Below are 10,710 nucleotides of genomic sequence, written 5' to 3' on the forward strand. Positions count from 1 at the left end.
GACTGTAAGTCTGTGTTAATACAAGGCTAAGTTTCACTTGAACATAAACCTTACAGAGTTGTTTCTTTTTTCTCTCATCAGTTTCCACTGCGTGTTCTTCAAACTAGAATTGTCCCACAGGACCGTGGTCGAGAACATACGACCTTGTGACAAAACCCAGACGATCATTGTGCTTGTCTAACTGTTTGTCTCAAGGCTACGATTAAACCTGTGTCTGTTGTTTACACCAGTGTTGTCCCATCATCCTGGAGGCCTAGAGCCCCGCCCACCGCTTCTAAAAACAGAATCTTCTGTTTCTTTTTTTGTAGCAAGTGTGAAAGTTGCCTGAATTCAATGTTGACTTGTTTGTGTCCATCTCGAAGCCTCAAGGGCGTTTGTGCGGCCGAGAGAGAAAACATGCTTTGTCCTTGTTGGTGCAATGACTTGTTAACTGGTGACATCCCAGTCACAGGCACAGCTCACGTCCAGGCAACAGATAATCAGAGAGTGGGAGCAGACGTCAGGTCTCAGCAGCTACATGCCCTGAAGGGCAGCTGTCAGTGCTTTAATTAAATCCATCTGAATTAGTGAGTCACTCTGGGGACCATGTGTGTGCTTTACATCACACACACACACTAGCATTCTCAATCAATTTGTTAATCTACACACACTTGATGCTAAAATGGCCATTGATTATAATTCAGAATTTACTACAAGCTCATTTTCTTAAAAAAAATAAAAATAAGGAGAAGAGAGAGAATCCTTTCGTCGCCTTCAGTGCTGGAAAATCTATTGCTGTTTGAAATGCTGAAGTGTAACATTTGGGGGTGGTGTTACCTGCTGTGTAACAATGATAAATTATTTCTGTGGTCAGTGCCAAGACTTTGATTTTCTTGTTTTGAAATTCTCTTTCTTCTTTTTATAGACACATCTGGTGAACACGACTGCACTGAAAATATCAAAGATCAAAACATAGAAATTGAAATAAGACTAATATCAGTTTGAATACAAAAAGAACACACAGTTTAGTCCTCATTCAGTCAGTCTACGTATCATCACACTGAACCAAATAATTTAAAACTTAGTATCAGATGAAATACGTTTATCATAACATTAGTGATTCATTGGTACAGTATACAAGTTACAGGGTTTGCTGCCGTACCTGAGGCTCACTACACAGCCACGTCCAGTATGATAATAATATCTACTGTGCAGCATAGTACAGAAACAAGTACTACTAGTATACTTCTCTTACTTACTGTATTATTTTATACTACTTTTATCTACTGTTCATACATACAGTCGTCCCTCACTGTACGGTGGTTCGACTGTCGCACACTCATCGTGGGTTTTTAATATTTCAAATGTATTCTTGTATTCCAGATTTTTCCCTCTGGGATTTTTGTGTTATACAAAAATTTTTAAATTTTCCACAATTTTCATTATTTAGTGATAAAATAAGCATTTCCTAGTCTAGGACCACTGTACATATATTCAGTGTACTATATCTTGTATCATTATTCTGTGTAAAACAAATATGCTTGTAGTAAAACACAGCTGTTAAGTTTTATTACAACACAAACACATACATTATATAAACTGTTGCGTTGCATTTTTATGGAGTTTTTTTTTTTCAAGTCTGCACCAAATCAGTTTTGAAGAGAGACTTTAAAACAATAAATGTCCATCTTGTGATCTTTGTTTTCGTCTTGTTCTCATGTCCTGCAGTAGTTTTTCTTTCCTAATCCCTGGTGGATTTCGCAGTGAATCAACACAATATTGCTTCTCATCAAAGTCTCAGTGGAAAAAATTAATTTAAAAGTCTCCATTCCCTTGACTGAAACAGTTATGGCCGTACTATACACGCGGTACATAATGACACAGAGCTCTTATCTATAAATTGCCTGCAGGCTGAGATGTGTTTTCCACTCTGTGTCCCCGTAAGTCAAACACAGTCGGGGGGGAATCTAATTTGCAAACATATTTATAAGTTAAATGACCTGAAATTTCCATCGGCCTTGAAAGCATCTTATCTGTGGATATAATTTTGCTGCACAAATTCAATTAGTGTGATTGGCTGGAGGAGACTGTGAGAACTCTGTTCATCGTTCCGGTGAAAGGAGCTTACTGTATCTGATGAAATCTAATTCACCTTTCAGGGAAGGGTGTTTAAAGTACAATCCCACAGTAACTGTGTGTTTGAAGGGAGAACATTACCTTCTGTTTAATCGTCTCCTCCTGTTGTTTTATTACCTGCTTTTAAATCTCCTGTCCTTATTTGCAGACTGTCTAAATTATTACACCTTTGACATAAGATCATCAAAAGTGGTTTCACACAGAAGACATTTTTAACTAAGAAAGGATTAAAAAGGGAAGTTTACCAGTAGCACTTTCTTGGCTAGTCCTTGGTATATTCTTGCATTGTATTGTTATATTTCAGCCAGTAGCTAGCACTGCTCCTCCTTCCTTAAGGTGCAACACCTCCACCTCCATCTGAAACTCCTCTAAATGTCACGTTCATCTGTGACACAACAACTCTTAACCAGGCTACACTGGGAAGACTAATGATATTTTCCATAAATGGAAACTGTCAGACAGCGCTGCGGTCCCTGTGGAGGTCCCTGACAAATGATACAACATCAAGTCTGTCAACTTGGTCCAACTTGATTCAATCATCAACTTTAAGAAGCCACTAACATCAACCTACAGCTGATAGAGTGACAACCTATAATGACGACAATGATGAGTCATTTGTGAGCAGATTTAAATTTTATCCAGTCGCATCCTCACAGTTTTCATCCCAGTCCAAGTTAGATTTTATGTCTCCTCTTCTCAACATTTAATGTTTGCACTCGTTTGGCATTTTCTATCCATTTATTCTTCTTGGCTTACTTTCAGCTATTATCAGCTCAGTGTTTAGTTTTCCTTCTTTTTTGGAGGGGAAGCAGTAAAGGTGCTATTTTAAAAAGCTGCTGAGAGTTAGATAAGTTTCAAGCCATTAAACATTTATTCTGTGCTTCCATCTGCAGGTTTGGATTATAGACACAGAGGTGGTTTATTATTTTTGCAAAAAGAAAAAGAAAAAGAAAACTGCACCTCTGCAGTGCAAACCCTGCAGAATTTATATGAATCCTCTCACAATGACACTGCAGTTTCCTTATCCCAGGACAGAATAGATGGAGTTTACAGTACATAAACCCACTAACAGGTCACCTGTGGTGACATTTACAATATTAGACGGGTATTGATTTGAGCTGAAGACATCATAAAAGTAAATGTCTCTCTGAGGGAAGATGTGAGGCTGTGTGCACCCACTCCGTCTCTTTACTCCCCGTGAGCTGATGCATCAAACCTTTCAGCACATTTAGAGGAAACATTATTTATGGTTGGATGAAATGACTGAGATAAAATAACAAAGGGAAATACACTAAAATTTAATTTCAATATTAGAATAATGCTAATGTTTGGAGTCCAACCAAGAAAATATTATGAGTATAGAGGTGAATTCAACACCCACTTATAAATGTCTACTGCAGGGCATTTTCTGCTGCACTCCAATCAACTCTAATGTGACACTGTTGTATTCACACAGTGTTAGTAAGTAGAGGGAAAGTAAAAACGTACCTAGAGTCATTATATAAAGTGGTTATATAAAACATATGGCATTGAATTGTTAAATTAAAATAATTCAATTGGAAAATAATGTCCGTACCCAAACATCCTGGACCCCATCTCCACCAAATACTAACCAGAAATACTACAAAAAAAAAAAGAAAATACACACGTACACAAACTTTTAGCTTTAGCTTAATTTACCAAGTTTTAGATTAATAAAAAAGTTTTTTTACTTCGACTTCCACCAGAGTAAGGTTACTTAAATGGTTGCCATGGAAACAGACAGCCAGTAGTTAAGTGGTGAGTACAATTGTACTGAACTATTCACAGTCACACAGTTGACATGTTGTTTACTTTTACTTTTTTGCAGCACTTACTCTGCAGATCTGCCGTGGGTTTGATATTTGTTTGGCAGCTGTTTATTTTGCTGGTTAAAAACTAAAATCAGATTTTGGAATCACTGGCCACGTTTGCAGCAAATTGGTAAAAATAGTCTGATATTTGAATTTTAGCAATTTTACCATGAGTCCAGTAAATGGAGTTTTTACCACTCCATTTATTTCCCTCTTTTCAACACTTATATCTGTTTTATATGAATGACTGAAGCTCCCCGGTTAAGGTGGTTGGTACCTTCCAGTGGACTCACCACCCGCAGGAAGGTTTGGTACGGTGCAATGTGATTTGGGTGGCGACTGCTGCCCCCGCGACCAGGAAACGGATAAGCAGATGAAAATGGATGGATGGATGGATGGATGGATGACTGAAGCTCACGTGACAGTGATAGACTTTCACACACTCTCACCACTCAATAGCCCAGCTTCCACTTCGTTACACTGGCTTTTACACTGCTTTGCACATGTTTGATGTCATATCTGCCCGTTCCAGTCAGTGGTTCCTGATTGCAGGCTGCACACTGGAGGAATAATTACGGCTTCAAGTTACATAAAGTCTCTTCTTCCCCGCTCCGTCGACTGAAACCATCAACTATGACTATCAACATTTTCGTGGATGAATGATCCACACATACATGGTTTTCCGAGTGGAACACCTGCTACAGGAAGGTCAGACATGTTCACCTGGAGCCTGGTAAATGAACACTACAGTGATGAGGAGTTCATCAAATTGTCAGGATCGACCTTTGAAACATCTAAGAGACTTAAATGCCTGCTCTTATTTCTATTGATTACACATTATGACATTCATCAGGAGTACCAACAAGTACTGCAATACCAAGAAGACAATGCTTTTAACAACCTAACAGATCTGCTTTTTACCTGCTTAAAAAATTCAAAAGTCCAATTACTAAATATTTATTTATTTGCAGAAAGATTCATTCCTTTTTCATTAAACTGAGAGAACATTTGTAGGAAACTAGATTTTAGTCCCAGACAAATCAGAGAAGCTGAGTGTGTCTGGTGAACTCCCACATGCCTTAGTGTTTTTAATGAATTGAAGGATTTGTACAGAAATGGCTTTGTTATTATCATTAATAAAGGTGTTTTTTCAAATACCCTCTTATACAGAAATCTTTATTTACCAATAATCTGTGTGAATTAAAGGTGTAATTTGAGTTGCTGTACTACAGTCTATTCCTGCAGTTTTATTTCTGTGTGGTCCAAGAATCAATCAGGACACAGAATGAGTCATCTTCCTAGAAACTCAGAACCAGGATTGCTGGTCTCCTACATGCTGATGTCTATCTTACAAGTTGCTCCTGGCAGCTGTTGTCTTTTGTTTCTTTCTTTGCTGTTTTTCTTTTTTTCAAGCACATTGAAGGTACGTAATTGGTGCACTCACATTCGGGGCGGGGAACACAGAACAACTAGCCCTTGAATCTTCACAGATAAAAACCTGAAATGAAACTTCAAATACCCTCACAGTAAGTCAGGACCTCAAAGACCAAGTGTCCCTAAAATAGCATTATTATTCACAAGAAGTCACCACGAAGGACACACACACACACCAAAATAAACAGGCAGTAAAACCTGTTCATATTCACATTCACAGTGATCATCCCTTCTCCCATTTTGCCTCCAGATATTACCCTCCAGAAAACATTACTCATCCACACTGAGGTGCTGCTCCTACAACCAGAGATGATGGTTAATATTCATGTCTCTGTTCTTTAGAATAACTTAAAAAATACTGAAATATACTGTGAGTGAGAGAATGCTGAAGCTATTTTTTCAACCACTTGTAACAAGCTCTTCTTTCCCAGGGATACTGTCATGTGGCGGTGTGTAAAAAAGCAGCGTCCTCCTTCCTCCCTCTCATCACTTTCACTTTGTGGTTACCCATTTCCCTTTGAGCCATCAGTCGGCCTACAGCGGTCCAAACAGCTCACTATCTGTGCAATAACACACTCTCTTACTTGTGCACACTAAACCTAGAGATTCCACTGGTGCACACATGCAGATGTTAAAAGCATTTTCAACATCCAGCTATTATCACTAGTATCATTCTGCTCCTCCAACGTGTCCGTCCTGCACAAAGACATACCAGACGTTGTGATTACTGCTAAGACCCTCGCTCCGAGTGCTGATTGTGCTTCACATCATTTGTCAGAACAGTGTGGGAGTCGCATCACAGCGCTGCCATGTACTGTAGGTAGTATGCCGATTTTAGATACCTGTTATTAACTGAGAGGCACACACAAATATGTTTATACAACATATTTATAGACAAATCCAACGGTGTCTGAAATGATTGACTGCTGTGGTGCGACTCACCCTATTAATAACAACTAGTGTACAGGAAGTGTCTGTGCAGCCGTGATGCTGATAAGGAGTATGTGAACACGAGCCGCTGTAATTGGATAAAGACTCAGCTGAATTTCAAATGAAAATATTTTTTAGAGTGTCAAATACTGCTATATTATAACATTTCTTGCTGTTTGTTTTCAAACTGGGCGCTGATGTTCCAAATTCTGCCTCAAGTCATTTAAAAATGAAAAAAGTGATTGTGCTGCATTTTTTTAAAATTCTGAATGTTTCATGCTGACACAAACAGAATCTGACAAACGCTAGCAGAAATATGTCAAAACATGTCATATTTCAAGTCCTGGTTTTTTTTGGCGACGCTCCGGGAATGCTTCAATCTGTTCTGCACACTCACATGAGACATGAGAGTCTACATGTCTGACTGACCAATGTGTCACTGTTTTCTTACTGATTAACTGAACTAACAGTCAGATTTTAAACCCCTGCCTGAGGGGCTGATGTACAAAGCGCTGCTTGCAGGAACAGTGACAATACACCAGGGTCACCCTTTGTTATTTGACAGAAACGTTTGTGAAATTGATTTGTCTAAAACACTTACTGTACTTGTCAAAGGTGTAAAACGGATGTCTTACACTGCATACCAATGAGAGGGAAACAGGTTGACTTGATGAGGATGCCACAGAAACTCACTGCATTTGTCACTGCGTATATATATATATATATATATATTTTTTCTCCGCCTTATTTTTAACCTTGTGTCTGTATCGACTCCTCAGTGATGCATGCAATAGTCAGGATTTCTATCTCAGAAATGAAAGGAGCGTATATATTAGTTCTCTGGTGAGGAGAAACTTTGACAGCAGACATTTTTCTGAGAGATGACCTCTCACAGTGTCTCTCCTTCTGTTGCATTTCAAAGAGGAAAACTTTTTTTTTTTCTGAATGAGAGCCGGTCACAGCTATAAAGGGAGATCTCTCTCCTTCTGTCCCTCTGTAACACTGCTGTGAAACATAAGTGCCGTGGGCTGCCAACGTGACAAGCAGCCAACCACTAGACCACAACAATAATACATGTTACAGGGCCAGGTGAACCCCTTCATTCTCTGAAGTGTTTTTGTTTCTCCACCCTCAAGTGTAAAGTGATGAGTTTATAGACGAGACAGTTTCCGACTCGGATGCTTTTCATCCATCACTTGACTCAATTTCCAGGAAAAAGACGAGCTTACGCTTCTTCATGAAGTGCTTTTCATAAACATGCACAACTACATTCACACTGTTTGGTAAAAACTCCTCATACACACATATACCTCCTTGGTAGAAGTATATCAATCTATGCTTTATCATAATCCCTAATCTAACTCTCATCTCACCCTAATTGTGATCTTAACTTGAACCGCAAAATACCTACTCTTATTTATATATTTATATAAATATATATGTAAAATATATATCTATATTTAATAATCTTGACCCAAAAGTATACACCCACACTTTTTATACTTCTTCTTAAACTAACAAATACACTGTTTTTGTCTTTCTATTCACATACTGATGCAGGATAAGAACGTGACAGCTAAAGATTTACCTTCAAACTTGGAACTTGTTCCATCTTCACACGTTCCTCCTTTTTGTTATTGTGATCCGGAACCCAAGAATGATGAAGATGTGGTGCAACGTACATGATCAGATTAAAGATTCTGAAAGGACTGAAGAGACAAAAGATGATGGTCACAGCAACGTCGTATCACATGGAAGATCACAACATTTATATCACATGTTCACATGACTTTCCTGTCACAATTTATATGTGGCACGCTCGTGGATACTGTGTGGACTGAAGGCGAGGCGAAGATTCTTGAGTGGAAACTTCCAGACTACTCAGATTATCCTGGGTCAACACTAGAAAGTACGACATACGGTGTCCCTTCAAAAGAGGAAAAAAGTTGTTCAAGACGTTTTAATGTTTTGTGAAACATTAGAGTCTTACTTTGTCACCTGTCATATTGGCACGTAAATCTGCAGGGAGATTAAATATTCAAACTGGCTCCTGTTTCCATGATCATAAATGACTGCTAAATTTGTGGAAATTAAGTTACTCTTTCCATCTGGCTGGAATAAAACTGCTGATTCAATTCAAGAGTACAGTTTTCATTATCTTTGTCTCGCGGCTGTGAACACAGTGGAGACGGCTCTCAGACGAGGAGACGTTCGGTTGCATACAGTTCAGGAAAAGGAAAGTGAAATTAGCATGGAGCGACTGACAATAGAAATTATGCTAATTTGAAACTGCACTCGCTCTCGAACAGTTATTCAGACCGTTCCCTGAAACGTTTGCTGCAGCAGCGATCTCCATGTCATTTATGTTATGGCACATCATGACTGTATTGTCTCATTCTCACTGTCATGTAGATTTTACTGGTTAAAGTAAGTCTGAGTTAGAAGTTACAAACTAAAAGTCAAGGTATTTGCTTTAACTGCTACGAGATCAAATACCGTATTAAATAGTACGGGAGTCGATTCAGGATCAAGTCTGAAAACAGTATTTGTCTTCTTTGCTATTCTAACAGGTGACTGGTACGTCCTCTTGCTTCCTGTATGTGCCATCTGGATTTCTTGTTGCACAAACAGACCAATTAAAGTTTTGGCTTATAATAGTGTCAATGTTTTTAAGCATGATCTTGCCTTAGTTTGCAATAGTTTGAAAAAAGAACAATTATAAGACCCACGTATTACAGAATGGTAATTGGTCTAACTAAAAATAAACGATCCCCATAAACCCTGTAAATAGTTCCATGAAGGCGTCAGAATGTTGTAATTAAAAGAATGTCTGTTCATATTGTTATGCAAATGAAAAAGACTTTGATTAAAACACAATGTGAGCATGTGACTCTGAGTGAAGACGCCACAGTGGGAGTATGGAGTGATGCTTTGACCTCTACAGTCTGAGGGATTAGGGAAATTATTCCTAATCTGTCAGTCATTAAAAAGCAGCTGGGGATTACCGTGCACGACGCAAACAAGAAACTCATTTTTTTCTTTTACCTTTGTCTGGACAAGAGGTATTCCACAAATGGTCATGTGTGCCTGTTGCCATGGTTACGTGGCACGATGGGCCCAGTGTAATGTGGGGCTTTAAAATGTATAATGCATTCTTCTTAAGAGAAAAATGCCTTCATTGTCTTGTGGCTATAAACTGTTGCTCCGTGTATTCTTCATACAATACAATACAATTTTTTTTTTGCCTTACTTTGGCTAAATTTGCTATGTTGTTTCTCTAAAAGAGTACAACAGGTGATGGGTCGATTTTAGTTATTTAGGACAAACAGGACAACTGCTGACAGTGTAGTTAACAACTGGTTTTTAAATATATGCAGCTACCAATCACAAGCCAGTATGCTGCACAATTGGGGTAATCCCAATCGCAAGGTCACGTCAAATGCCGCAGTTTTGTAAACTATAGTTTGTACTACTACTACATCACTGTACTGTATAAAGTTTTACTAAAGAGTACTACTTAATTCTTTAAAGGGTTATTTGGAAATGACCACATAAAGTATCAGGTTGACTAACTGATGATACCACACATTCACAATACTGTAGTTACGTTGCTCTACGCACGTAGACTGCCCTACGGCACAGATTAGGAAAGTCATCACCTTTATATATGACAAGGGGAAACTCATGTTCACACATATTGGAAAGCAGAAAACACAGTTCTTAGTGTTGCTGATGCTAATTCAGGTGTGAAACCAGAGACGCAGCGTGACCTGGTAGTTAACAACTCTGACCTACAGCTTGGTCACGGCACCTTTACCCCAAAGAACACCGTGAAACTGGTTACATGCTTCTGCTGCAGGGCGAGGTGGAAACAGGTGTGCTCCTACTGTCTGCCCTATTCCCATTTGTGACTGGATATTGTTCAGTGTCGTGCTAATCAGAAAATTGAGTTGGTTAGCAGGCAGCGGCAGGTAAAATCCACAGCTTCTCTAATTCAGTGAGAGTTTTTCATTTAGTATCCGCAGAGTTGCCTGACATTTTGATTTAATTAAACTCCCAGGTCCGAGCTGCTGTCACTGCATGGCCTGACTCCAGAACACAACACAGGGCCAAGTCAGTGGGGTCAGTGTGACCTCACAGTCTCCCTGGGACCTTTACACAACATGGGCATCTGCGCTGGAGAGAGAACAGACCCTGGGTTCACATGAAGACTCATCCATGCAAGAACACAGAGAAGGTGCAGATTTGTCAGACAGCTAGCAGATTCACTTATCACAATCCTTACTTTTTCTTTCAAATCATGATCATATCTCTTGAGTTCCACTCTTTCTTGCTAGTGTTTCACTGCCTCAATAAAAAAAAAGCAGTATTTATCTCCCACACAACAATCAGGAGAGAA

The 10,710-nt window shown here is 39.0% G+C and overlaps 1 protein-coding gene across 3 annotated transcripts in view; it reads right to left on the minus strand.

The window, feature by feature from the left end:
- The window catches only part of kcnk2b (potassium channel, subfamily K, member 2b), a 35,830-nt gene that overhangs the window by 18,308 nt on the left and 6,812 nt on the right, over positions 1–10,710 (minus strand). Inside the window, exons 1-2 of one of the 3 annotated variants that reach the window (XM_025056972.1) lie at positions 8,310–8,892; positions 7,900–8,238 (exon numbers count right to left, since the gene is read on the minus strand). The gene's annotated coding sequence lies outside the window, so the exon portion shown is untranslated. Of the gene's footprint in view, positions 1–7,899; positions 8,239–8,309; positions 8,893–10,710 lie in introns of those variants that run through there. The other 2 variants (XM_017033721.2, XM_017033720.2) reach the window with 2 other exon arrangements.

The sequence above is a fragment of the Cynoglossus semilaevis genome, chromosome 7, assembly GCF_000523025.1.
Source record: "Cynoglossus semilaevis isolate Cse_v1.0 chromosome 7, Cse_v1.0, whole genome shotgun sequence".
Classification (NCBI taxonomy): domain Eukaryota; kingdom Metazoa; phylum Chordata; class Actinopteri; order Pleuronectiformes; family Cynoglossidae; genus Cynoglossus; species Cynoglossus semilaevis.